We start from the raw sequence: 14,058 nt of genomic DNA, 5'->3' as shown, positions 1-14,058 counted from the left end.
CTGAATCTAGCATAGTTAGACCTGCTGTAGCTGCAAATACTTTTGAATTAAAACTTAACACTATTCAAATGATACAACAATTTCTTAGAACTATGCGATACATTTAAAATTAATGGCGTTTCTGATGATGCCATATGTCTTCGGTTGTTTCCCTTTTCATTAAGGAACAAAGCTAAACAGTGGTTGAACTCGTTACCACGAGGGTCAATTACTACTTGGGAACAAATGACCGAAAAATTTTTACTAAAATATTTTTCGCCGGCTAAAACGGCTAAATTACGTAATGATATCTCTTCTCTTGTGCAGATGGATTTAGAAACCCTCTATGATGTATGAGAGAGATACAAGGACTTACTGAGAAGGTTCCCTCACCATGGGTTAACGCTTTGGCTCCAAGTTCAAACATTCCACAATGGTCTGAATCCTTCGACTCAGCAAATGGTTGATGCAGTTGCTGGTGGAACCATCAATAATAAAACACCTGAAGATGCCTATGAGTTTATTGAGGAGATGTCACTGAATAACTATCAGTGGCAAGTCATGAGGACAAAGCCTGGAATTTATAATGTCGATTCGGTCACCATGCTCTCTAATCAGGTAGAAATCTTAAATAAAAAGATTGATGGTTTTCTTAATTCTTCACAGGTTCACCCAGTAATGCAGTGCGAAGCAAGTAGCGGTGGAACAAACCATTCGGAATACCAACCTTATGGCCACAGCATGGATAACGAGCAATTAAACTACATGAGTAATAATCCTCGACCTCAAAACAATCCATATAGTAACACTTATAATGCAGGTTGGGGGAACCACCCTAATTTCTCATGGGGCGGTCAAGGAAATCAAAGACCACAACATCCTCCGGGCTACCAACAACCACCCTACCAACAGGAAAAGAAGCCAAACCTTGAAGAGATGCTCTCAAAGTTCATATCAATGTCAAAAACCTATTTTTAGAATAACGAGACAACACTTAAGAATCAACAAGCGTCGATCCAAGGACTCGAAACTCAGATTGGCCAGCTTTCCAAACTAATCTTCGAACGACCACAAGGTAGTTTGCCAAGTAATACCGAACCTAACCCAAGGGGACAACTCAACGCAATTAATATTCAAGATGACGAAGGAGTCATTGAGCCTGAACCAAAATCGAGGCAAGAAACTGTGGTAAGCAAAGGTCAAGGTGAGGTAGATCAAAGTACAAACAAAACAATAACTGTCGAATATAAACCTCGTGGGCCATACCCCAACGCGACAAGGAAAGACCGCTCAGATGAGCAATTTGGTAAATTCCTTAAACTCTTAAAAAATTAAATATTAACTTACCATTTATTGAAGCTCTATCGTAGATGCCAAACGCAATGAAATTTTTAAAGGAGCTTTTAGTAAATAAGCGGAAGTTGGACGAGGCGTCGCATGTGGAGCTAAACGCAGTTTGCTTAGCCATTTTCCAAAATAAACTACCCAACAAACTAAAAGACCCAGGGAGCTTTACTATTCCTTGCTTAATTGGTAGTTTAGATGTTAATCATGCATTAGCTGATCTAGGGGCTAGTATCAACGTCATGCCTTACAAAATGTTTAAACAACTAGGTCTTGGGAAACCCAAATAGACTAGGATGAGCATTCAATTAGTAGATAAAACTATAATATTCCCTAGAGGTATTATTGAAGATGTGCTAGTTAAAATTGATAAATTTATATTTTCCGTTGACTTTATTGTTCTAGACATAGAAGAGGATAGCAACACTCCCTTAATTCTAGGAAGACCCTTTTTAGCAACTGCTAAAACTATCATTGATGTTGGCATAGGTGAAATGTGACAGCCCTAATTTGACCCTAGTCGGAAAGTGGTTTCGGGACCACAAAACTGATTCACAAAATTATTTAAATGCTCTTTTCTATGTTTATTATATGTGAAGTTTCATGTGTGAAAGTATCGTGTCTTAATTTTTTCATTTGAATGTGGAATTATTAAAAAGGACTTATGTGAGAAACTTGAAAATGTGATAGGTTAATTTGTAGTGGCCAAATATTGTATGGTTTAAAATATGGGGACTTGCATGTCAAATATCCCTTTTTTAAGTTAGTGGACGGCAAGGTTAGTGGATGATTGACATTTTATGTCTTTTATATTAATTAATTAAATGTTTAATGAATAAATAATATGAAATATGAATTTTTATTAAAAGAAAAGGGTGATAAAAACAAAGTTGGTTCATCTTTTTCTTCTTCCATTGTCGTACCTAAAGAAAGAAAAGAAGAAATTGAAGTTAAGGCATTCGGTCACCTTTAAGTTGATTAAGGTATGTTTAATGCTCTTTCATTGAAAATCTTTGTATATTTGGAGTGATCATCAAATATAGAAGCTAGCTCATGGTAAAATTTTTGTAAATTGATGAAAATCTTTGATGTTGTTTTTGATGCTTTTGTGTATTGAGGGTTGATAATAGATGAGTTGATCTTGGTAAAATTGAATAATTGTGGCTTAATTGTTTAATGACAATTGGCTATTATGGTGAAATGCAAAGTTAATATTTAGTTGCTAGTATTTATATGTGTGTTAGCCGAATTTGAACTTGAATAATGATTTGAGCAAATGTTGAGTATTAAAATGATAGATTGATTGAAATTAAATTATGAAGTGAAACGAGAAGTATATGAAATGTGGTTGTGTATATTTATATTTGGCCATTTTGAATTTAGTACATGAAAGTATATGTTATATATATGATTATGATCATTGAAATTATATGTGAATGCAGTGATCTGAATTAATTTAATAAAGTCGAATCAAATAATTACTTCGAGTCATTTAGATGGTGTGATTATGTAATTCAAACTTTGAAGAAATGATAAGTCAATGAAATGGATTTAATTTGGTTATGTATATTCGGTTAATTAGTGCTTCATTTCGAATATGTTATATGTGAATAATGTGCATAAATAAGTTTTGTTGTTTAAAATACTTAAGACTTACTAAGCTTAATTGCTTACTGTGAATGTTTTGTGTTTGTCCTATTTTATAAATCTTGTTTGAAAGCTACGAGCTCGGGGATTTCAAATCCAAAGTCATCCACACTATTGTCACTGTTTTGGTACTTTTTGATAGTTTATATTTTGAAAAGATGGCATGTATAGGCTTACCTTTATTTTGAAACAAGTTATAATTTGAAATTGTAAATATTCTAGCCATGCGAAAATGGCTTGCTTAATTCCTAAACATGAGTATATGGTTCAATGGACTTATGTGTCGATTATTTTGAAATTTTTTAGTTATTTTAATTTGGTTAAAATTCATTCATGGTTGAAAGATCAAAGAAACTATATTTTATGCATGATTGATTATGAATGGCTAGTCTGATCTGTCTTCTGTTAGGTAATACCTTGTGAATCTATTCCGGTGACGGATGAGGGTCATAGGGTGTTACATGAACTCACAGTCTAGGTGGGAGACGAAACAATCACCCTTCAAGCTCGCAATTCTGGAAACACATCAGGAATTGAAGGTGATCATTTAAACCATTCTACTAAACCTAACAATATGGTGCAACCTACTTTGTAGAAAGTGAGTCTGAAGGAAGCACACGAGTCATTCTCAAGCAATAGTAGAGGACTTGTTCATGAAGATCGAAGACTACAAATCGAGGAACTCAATGAATGGCGGACGCACAAACCAAGAACGCCAAAACTACGCCAAAACGAGCCCGATACCTCTCCAAAATCAACTTAAGGTTGGTGACAAGGTCTTATTAGATGTCGCAGATCCCCACGTTGTCACTACCACACTGAATGAGGAAATCCCTCTTACGGTACTCAGTATTTTTCCATTTTGTACGGTGGAGGTGAGTCATCTCAAGTTCGACACTTTTAAGGTAAACAACACTCGATTAAAACCTTATTTTGATGAAATTGATAGCAAGACTAAGGAGTATAAACTTCTTAAACCACCATGACCATTCACTGGAAAGGTAAGTCAAGCTTAGACTATAAATAAACACTTCTCAGGAGGCAACCCGAGCACTAACAATATTAATTTCTTTAAATTTTGGTATTTAACTCCTAACTTAATAATAAAAATCTTGAATATAGGTGTTTCCACTGAGACACGGCCAAGCACATGGGCGTGCTTATGGCTGTGTGAAAACAGGGCAAGGATTCCCCCAACACGGGCTTCGATAAAACGCCATGGCTGTACGACATGGCCGTGGTTGAGCCTGCCAAAACAACAAGGGCATGCGACACGCCCGTGTGGAAGAACCGTGGACGAACCTATTAAAACAGCACTGGCATGTGACACGCCCGTGTCCAACACCCATGGTCGAATATGTTGAATAACACGGGCGTGGGGCTTGCACAGATGGGCATGGGAGAAGCGAACGAAGCTAGACAAGGTCGTGATACACGTCCATGTGAACCCACACGCTCGAGGAACACGAGCGTGTACTAAATGTCAGACGCGCCCAAATTTGAAATTCGCTAATCACAGGGGCTGAAATTGGGGAACACGAGCGTGTGGCCTGGCCGTGTGGCCCAAAATCTATAAATACCTTACACTATTCACTTTCTTCCCCATTCAAAAACCCTAACCCTAGCCGATGTAACTCCACACGGCCTCCCTGCCACACCCGTGCGCCACTACAACTCTATTCTCGATGCAGATCTCTCCCTTTAGCGTTTGTTAACTCCTTTTTCTTTTATTTCATTGATTTATAATGCTATTTATCATATTAATCTATATTTTTCATGTTATTTCCATATTAATAATCACATAAATTTTTTTTCAAACAAGTTATCATCTTTCTCATGTCTAAAATCTTACTTATTACATGATTCCTACACTTCATTCAATTAGTTAGAAGTGAATATTCATGGCTAGGATAGTTGAAATAATCATGCATAATTTTTTGACATATCTTTTCATTCATATAGTATTTTGCATTCCATTCCTTGCCATTTTTACTTATATTACCATGCTCATGCCACAAAGAATGGGTCATTGAACTTATTGTTTTAATTGAATTTAGTAATTGTGGCTGAATATAGTTATGCATTTTCTTTTTCGAATTTAGTCGCATTCTTTTTATATATTATAAATTGTCCACTCATCAAAAGATGAATTGATGTTTCCACTTGCAGGTACATAATGTCGTCTTCAAGAGGAAAGAAAACCGCCGTACCTGCTTCATAGAAGAAAAAGGGAGCGTCCTCTTCCGTAGGTCCAACTGCGAAAATTCGTCACCCTCTTCTATAGTTCCCCTGAGGGCCCCAAGAAGAACTTTTCCAGATACTTTAGGTCCGACCTTTAATTGCGGGCTGCTGCATCGACTGGCCTGCCGTAGAACAAGTTCAGATGACTGATGCGATTCGGGCCCTCTTGACCACCGACCCTTGGGAGCTGTTCTTTGGGATCATCGAACCAACATACCTCGAGCTCACGATGGAACTATGCTCAATGTTCTATCTCCAGACCGTAATGACGAACTACCATGATCCCAGCATGGTGCAGTTTCGCCTAGGCGGGTTAGTCCGCCAGCTAAGTGTCCCAGAGTTTGGTGAGGCACTAGGCTTATATACAGAGGAGTTTAAGAAGGAGAATGAACTACATGCTCTCAGTCGCCACATACATTTCTCTCCCTCGAAGTGCTGGCACACTTTGGCCTCTAGCACGGCCTCCTACAATCCTAACCGCTCCAAGGCATCAGTTCTCCCACCATCCCTGAGGTACTTACACGCTATTTTAGCTCACACGATTACAGAGAGGCGAGAGAGCACTGGCGTCGTCAACACCCACGACGTCTACTTCTTATGGTGCTTGTCGCAAGGGCACGTCATCGACCTTGCCTATTTCATCCCCTTGCGATTCAGCACCAGACGGAGCGGCATCGGAAGGGGGTCATCTCCATTGGCCCCTACGTGACTCGACTGGCGCGACACTTTGGGCTCCTCAACACCGCGGCCCAAGAATCATCCCTCACCCACATCGGCCAGATGTCTCCACAAGGCATCTCGAGCATGCTTAGCATGAGGATGATCAAGAGGCACCGAGGAACCTACCCTCTCCAGTATCGTCTCACCCAATCTACCGAGGAGGAGGCCTATGAGGACATTCCTGATGATGTCCCCCCACAGCACGAGGACCAACTGACTCAGCCACCACCACCCTCTCGTCTAGTTTATGCGGCAGCTCATATGCTAACATCTCTGAGCGCCTCACCCGATTTGAGCAGTAGTGTTTTCAATGATTTGGCAACATTGGTGCTACTCTACAGTAGATTTGTCAACACCTCCATATCTTATCGCCAGTCCCACCTCGCGAACCATCCGGCGTTGAAGATGTTTAAAAACATTTATTTATTATTTTATGTTTTTAATTTTTATTAAAACTACTCTTTGTTTTTTTATTTTTTAGCAGATTTTAGAATTTTATTTTTAATTATCAATTTTGGTTTTTCTTTATGAGTAATTATTCTTCCTAACATCCCCTAAAAACTTCTTGATTTTATCACAGTTATATAGAGCTCTTAAGCTCATCATCGCATAGGAACTAAAACTCTACCGGGAAAGGTTCTCCACGTCTGCCATGTCGCCCACGACCATAGCTACCACTAGAGATAATATCATTTTGGCACATGACTTATGGACTAATAAACCTCTATGACCGCCGGAGTACCCTCCTCCACTCTCGAACCGATCACTCTCCAAAACAGTTCGAGGAATTCATCATATAAGAAGTTTCACTTCTCCCCCTAGCTTATTTTTATATTATAATATCTATCTTTGTACATTGAGGGCAATGTACATCTTAAGTGTGGGGGAGTATTTATTTATTATCAAAAAAATCCCTGAATGACTGCCTTGTTCTCTTAAAAAGCTCTCATATCATATTTAGGATAAATTTTGATTGATTTATGATTTTGATTGATATATCTTGAATTAAAACATAGGAAATTTATGCATTGACTGTTTAAACTTTAAGACATTAGAGAATCAAGCATGATGAGTTGATTTTTAAGAATTCAAAATCTTAGGCTGTTTCCCTAAAGTTTAGATATTACTCTGAATTGGAATTCACAAGTTTTTAACGTCAAAAAGCCATAACTTTTGTGAGATTTTTGAGCCTTTTGAGCATCTATTAATTCTTTCATGCTCACTTTTATTATTGCTTTGAGTGCGTCAGTAGTGAACTGTTATTCTAGAACTTGTATGATTATGCATGTCGAGACCACACCATTTGATTTGAAATATCAAAATGATTAAGACACTTAGGATTAACCCACTCATGCCATGAAAAGCCTACCTCCACGATTAACCCTTAGTAAACCCATTTGAGCCTAACAAGCCATTCTTTGTATTAACCTTAATATTAACCTTTAATCCATTATTGTTGAAATCCCCTAAATTAATCCCTATTTTTGTTGAGATTTGAGTTGAATGGATTGCTTAGATATGTTTTGTTCTTAATAGTTAGTCTTTATTATTTAACTTGTTCTTAAAAAAAAACTATGTATACATATTTATAATTTCATGTTCTGAGAAGAAGCTCTGTTGTACGCAAGTAATGATTAACTCTTTTTCTAGTTAGGTAATTTTTCAATTCAATCTCGATTCTAACCCTATCTTTCAGCTTGTGACCACACCTCCCTAACCAAGCCTCATTACAACCCTCTAAAGACCTTTTGATTGATGTATCATCTTAAATTATAGTGGTGAAGATTTGATTTTCATGCAAGCCTATGGTAATGACTTTTCATTATTGATTATTGAGTGCTTCATTTATTATCCTTAAACACCTCAAGTGATTTGAGTGAATCTTTAGTAAGGATGTGAAACTCTGTGATATTCTGAATCAAAGGTAATTACTTAGATGAGGAGAGACACCTATGTTGGCATAATTAAATACTCAACTTGGAATGTTTGAAACTTTTATGTTCTTTTAGTTGAATTCTCAATGTATGATTACCTATGGATTATTCTAAGATATTATCAATAAAAATTATAAGTTAAGAAGAATTTATTTTGATTATGAGTTGAGAATTTTGCTTGAGGACAAGCAAATGCTTAAGTGTGGGGGTATTTAATAAACCGTAAATTATGCATATTTTTACCCCATGTTTAATGCATTTTATGGATGATTTCTCATTAGAATTGGTGAATTCGATGCTCCTAATGCTTTAATTTCATGTTTTATACTTAGGAGAGCATAGGAGAGCAAAAGGAACGAGAAACAGGCCAAAAACGGAGAAAATAAGCCAAAGTATGAAATCAACACGGCAGACCACACGGCCGTGTCAATTTGGCAGGCTCGAGCACGGCCTAAAGTAATCGAACACGGGCGTGTCCTTGCCGAGCCAAGTTGAGTCCAATTCAGAAAGGGCTAATTTTAAGGGCTATTAGGCATTCCAAAGCCTATAAATACACCTTAGAGGAGGAGGAAAAGGGGAGGCAAAGAATAGGGAGTAAGAAATTACCCCAAGGAAGCCGATTGATCCATCTCAGAAGCCGGATTCATCATCAAGGCTGAAGATCTCTCCTCAATTTCCCTTCAGGAGTTTTGGGTTTTCTTTATGTTTTGTATTCTTTATTCTTCTGAGATGTTTTCTTATTTAGTTATGAACTAAAACCCCTAAATACCTAAGGGGAAAGAAACCTAAGATGAATCTTGTTATTATTTTCTGAATCGTATGATAAATATTTAACTTGTTCTTAATTCTTGTTTTGATATCCCAGGATACTGATTCAAGACATGCTCTTATTCAGAGGAGGAATAGACCCTGTCTAAGAGTACATTTGTCATAATTAAGTGGAGTTGATTGCGCGCCTAGACATAAGGTGACAAGATTTTGCCGGTTTAGGGTGAAACCTAATAAGGGGATCTATAGATCGAGTTAATGCAACCCTAGAGTGTTAATTATAGAAAATTCTCGGTTATTCAATCTAGGGATTAGACGTTATTAGTCTTGAATAGGGATAATAACATAACTTAGGGATCTCTATGAAACAAGTTGAATGAATTAATCGTCCGATTCGGAGCCAGAATAACAAGTAAAGTCTAGGTGGATTTTTCCTTAGGTATTGTCTTAAGTCAATCGATTTTCCCAAAAACCAATTCCTCAATTCTTTTCTCTTTGCGTTGTTAGTTTAGATAATTAGTCAATTAAAACAAAACCTCTTTATTCTTAGGCTAGATAATAAAAAGACAGTCATTACTAGTACTTTTAGTTCCTTTGGGTTCGACAATCCGGTCTTGCTAAAACTATACTACTGTTCGATAGGTACACTTGCCTACATTGCGATAATAGTTAATTCAAGAACAAGTAATTATAAATATTTAAAACCTATCACGAAACCACACGATCAGTACCCAATTGGCCTCTACTTTGGGACACTTTTAGATGGCGCCCAACCTTAACACTCATAACTCCATGTCATGTGCATCCTTTACCACTCAAATATTGCCAAGCCTATTTACTTGAAGCTTTCGGTCACTTCCACTACCATCAACTTTATACTTTTCCAAGGTCTTCCTAATCATGGACAACTTGCCCTTAGTGGGGCAATCTCGCACCCTATACGGACTCTCACATAAGAGGCAATTGAGTGGCTTTCTCTTGCCCACCTCCTTCATGATTGCATCGAGGCACCCTTTGTCTTATCGGGGCTTGGCTCGCATTGTCTCCCCATTCTACGAATTGCCGCTATCAGCTCCCCTACTCTTTTTTTTGCCACTATTCTTCTGGGACTTGACTTGTTCAAAGTATGTAAGGTTTAAGGGTAATTTAAGAAATATAAAAAAAATCCAAAATCATATTTATTTGGTATTAAAAAAATCAAAATCCATAAATTCCTACATGGGATTCTTACAACCTTACTAACTAATTTGTTTGATTAACGTAGTGACATGCGGTTAAGGTAGGGATATATATGTCCTGTATAAAGAAAATAACTCTAGCACAATTCTACTATTTTAAAAAGGACAAGATTGGGGAGAATATTTGGCCATCGAAAAACTAGAACCCTTGTTTTGCACTACAATATATATCTATATTTATATATATAAGGGGAAGCTTTGTATAGCTTTTCTGAATGCTTTATTAATAACTATGGAATTAAATTGTGGACTACATATGGGAGAGAGATATCATATTATTTTCTTTAACAATACATGACTTGCAAATGAATAGGGTACTTTTCCTGCTCTGACTGCTGTGCTGTATTAATTGCAAAGATATAAACCCTAAGGAATCATCCTCTCAAAGTCACATGAGTCTACCGTGTAATCGAGTTGAGTCATGCTTGAATAATGCTTAGTTCGAGCTTGAACTTGACTTAAAATTCGGGACTCAATACTCAAATCGAGCATCAATTTTTAAGTTTGAGCTTAGTTCGAGGCATACTAATTAAGTTATTCGAGTTTGATTAATCTAGTTAATTAAATTTCATGCTTTAGCTTGAACCCGAGCTCGACTAGACTAGTTTTTAATTAACCTCTTTCTACATAACAAGGGTAAAAATATAATTTTATAATTGTCGAGACCATTTTTAAATCGGGTTTTGGAAAATGGAAATCGACTTTAAGAAAAACGAAAACGGGAGTCGCCACCAATCTTTTTAGGTGTGATTGGATTACCTCTAAAACATTTTGTTTTAAAATCATTAGTTTTGGTCTACGAAATCAAGAAAACGGGTTCAGGAGTCGGTTACGAACGAGGAAGGGTTAGCAACCTCGTAACGCCCAAAAGTTGGTACCTAATTGACTATCAAATGTCTTTGATGTCGGAAGTTTAAAATTTTTTAAGATGCAATCCTCTTTGGAATATTTTAATTTTCAAAATTAGGGTTCCCTTGTATCAAATGAATCAAAATATTACATCCAATAAGTTAGGAAGCAATATTTTTAAGACATCCGAAGCTAAGCTAGCCCTTTTTTGAAAATCCCTATCTCAAAACGACAAAACGCCATATCCAATAAGTTAGGACACAACGCTTTGAAATTCCAAGACAGTTACTCGTATTTTGAAACCTTAAAAACTTAGAAGGGTGCTTGAGTATTAGAACTCAACGCGAAAAGTCACAACCCAATAAGTTAGGGCACTACCTTTCTCGAAGTTTCCAAATACCAAGAATTGCCTTTTTATTTTTGAAAACTTTTGAATCTCATTTTTAATTAACGCATGAAGAACCATATGTATACATTATAACATATAAGATAGCATATTACAATAATAGGTAGCTAAAACATGCATTTAAATAATATGATAGCAATAATATAAAGGTTCTATACTAGATATATACATAAATATAGCAAATCTTAGTTACATAACAACATACATATTAAAATAAACATAGCATATATTGAAGATGAATAAGCAAAATATACGAACATACAAAGTAATAATTAAAAAAAACAATGCATGATATACAGTTAGACATATAAATATATACAAAACAAATGTGATAATATATAAAAAATAATAATAATGTAGTAAGTATTCTACATATAAAAATATAGTAACATAAATAGTATATAATATATAACATATAAAAAAACAAAATAAATATATATATAACAAAATATATAATAAAAAAATTTAAAAAATGTATAATAATCTAATGAATAATATATGCTATTTTATATAACTAATATTTTTAAAAAATAATAATATAAAACAAAAAGGATTAAAATTGAATTTAATTAAGAAATTTGGGGGTTAATTTGCAAAATAATAAAAATTCTGGGCCTGATTGAAATGCTCATTAAATTCAGAGGACTCACTGGGCAATTTAGCCCTAATCCTAAAACGACACTGTTTCCCAAATACTATTTTAAAATCACTGTGAGGACTAAATTGAAACAAAATTAAAACATTAGAGCTAAATTAAAAAATAAATAAAATAAAATTATAAATATTAAAAATGTGGGAGGACTAATTGAGTAATTAACCCAATCTTCAAAAACACGCGGATCTTCCCCGGGTAATCGGGTCAACACGCAGATCTTGGTCTAAAAACAATGTCGTTTTGTGCTTATTGAATTAAACCAAAACGGCACTGTTCCGTTTAGGCTATATAAGCCAAATTTTAAGTTTAAAAATCATTTCTGAAGTTTGTTTTTTTTTAAAAAAAAGAAAGAAACTCTCTGAAAGACAGTTGGGGAGGGGCTCTTGGAGTGTCACTGGACCTTCGTCCAAGGGTTTGCACGTGCTCACGTGCCCACGCGCCACCATCAATGCCGTCATGTACGGCGGCCAGAATTCGAAACGTTTCGACTCCACGAAGAGATTTCAATGGTAAACTCTATCCTGATATATTTTAATAATGTTTGCATGTTATTTAGAAGAGAAAAAAAATAAAAGCAAAGATATATCACCTTTGTTTCCTGTAAAAATCTCTAGTGTATTATTGCAAAAATATTCTGTGTACAGTATTTTTGGTATATCTCTCTGGTGTTTTTTTTTCTCTATGCATGTGTAAGTTTTTTCTTGTGTCCCTCCCTCTCTACAGATTGAAAAGAAGGCTTTATAGCCTTGATAAACCACTACAAGTTTTGTAAAGAAATCTCTGATTTCTTTTAGTATTCGCTTCACATGTCTGCTGTGATTTTCTTTCCTTTTCTTGCAAGCGAACCGCGAGGATTTCGTTCGAGCACCAATGACTGCGCGCTGATGAAGCCAGTGCTGGATTGTAGCGCATGACAATTCTGGCGTGATTCGCGCGCCGATGGTGGCGCGATGCATGGTGGCGAAGTCGAGGAGTCACGGCGCACTGATGAAGGCGACGATTGGGCCATTGGACCTGAAAAGTCGTGACATTTAGAACCTCGAAGCATCTAGAATCCCCCTTCGCGGCGCCTAACTTCTCAGGAAACCCTAGGGTTTCCTGATCCGTTTACTGCTTTAGGCATTTTGGGCCCCGTGTATCCTTGGGTCAAGGATATTGGATCATCCGGTGTAGATGGGTCTGAGTGTTTAAATCTGGGATTGGGTGTAATGGGTTGTGGGGTTAAGTGTTTTTTTGGGCTTTGTACACGGACTTTTTAATGGACTTTTAAAATAAATATTTATTTATTCATTTATTATTTTTGGTTTTAAGGCCCGAGCAGATTTGGGCTATTCAGCTGCCCCTCTTTGCTCATTGCTATGTAACGGGAATCGAGCAAAGACCTATACACAGACCAAATTTGCCCGGTCTTTTTGAATCATGGTCCTTAATCTGCCTTTTGCGGACTTAAGACTATCATGTTGATATCTTCGATTTGCTCTCCGTCGAACATAGATATGTCAAATCTACTTCTTCGATTTGTTCCCTGACAAATACAGAAATGCCAAATCATCTTGGATCTGCTTCAGCGTAAACATCTGAAGGTTAGATCTGCTATGTCTTCGATTTGCTCCTTGTAAACACGAGGATGCCAAATCATCTTGGATCTGCTTTGATGTGAAAACATCCAAAGGTTAGATCTGCTATGTCTTCGATCTGCTCTCCGTCGAATATGGAGATGCCAAATCTGTTTCTTCGATTTGTTCTCTGACAATACAGAGATGCCAAATCATCTTGGATCTGCTTCAGCATTAACATTTGAAGGTCAGATCTGCGATGCCTTCGATTTGTTCCTTGTAAACACAAAGATGCCAAATCATCTTGGATCCTCTTTGATGTGAAAACATTCAAAGGTTAGATCTGCTATGTCTTCGATCTGCTCTCTGTCGAATATGGAGATGCCAAATCTGTTTCTTCAATTTGTTCTCTGACAATACAGAGATGCCAAATCATCTTGGATTTGCTTCAGTGTAAACATCTGAAGGCCAGATCTACTATGCATTAGCCTGTTACCCTACTTTTTAGGGGGTTAAGGCGCATCAATCTTCATTGTCCCTTTGAAGGACATAACCTGTAAAATGTATATGAGTTCATGCCTAATGATTAAGATGCTATCATCGAAGTGAGTCAAATACTTCTATTTAGACATGTTAAAATGCAAAATGTTTATGAATATGACCCCTATTCCAGATGTCACCACACATTCCTTCGCCGAAGTTTATCCTTGCTTCCCTCGAA

At 36.5% G+C, this 14,058-nt stretch overlaps 1 non-coding gene across 1 annotated transcript; it reads right to left on the bottom strand.

The window, feature by feature from the left end:
- Positions 1 to 273: 273 nt before the first annotated feature.
- Positions 274 to 380, bottom strand: LOC121226828 (small nucleolar RNA R71). The gene has a single exon (XR_005924517.1). It is a non-coding gene; the product is annotated as a small nucleolar RNA R71 (small nucleolar RNA).
- Positions 381 to 14,058: the final 13,678 nt, after the last annotated feature.

Source organism: Gossypium hirsutum, chromosome A03, assembly GCF_007990345.1.
Source record: "Gossypium hirsutum isolate 1008001.06 chromosome A03, Gossypium_hirsutum_v2.1, whole genome shotgun sequence".
Taxonomy (NCBI): domain Eukaryota; kingdom Viridiplantae; phylum Streptophyta; class Magnoliopsida; order Malvales; family Malvaceae; genus Gossypium; species Gossypium hirsutum.
This window is presented reverse-complemented; position numbering and strand designations above follow the sequence as displayed.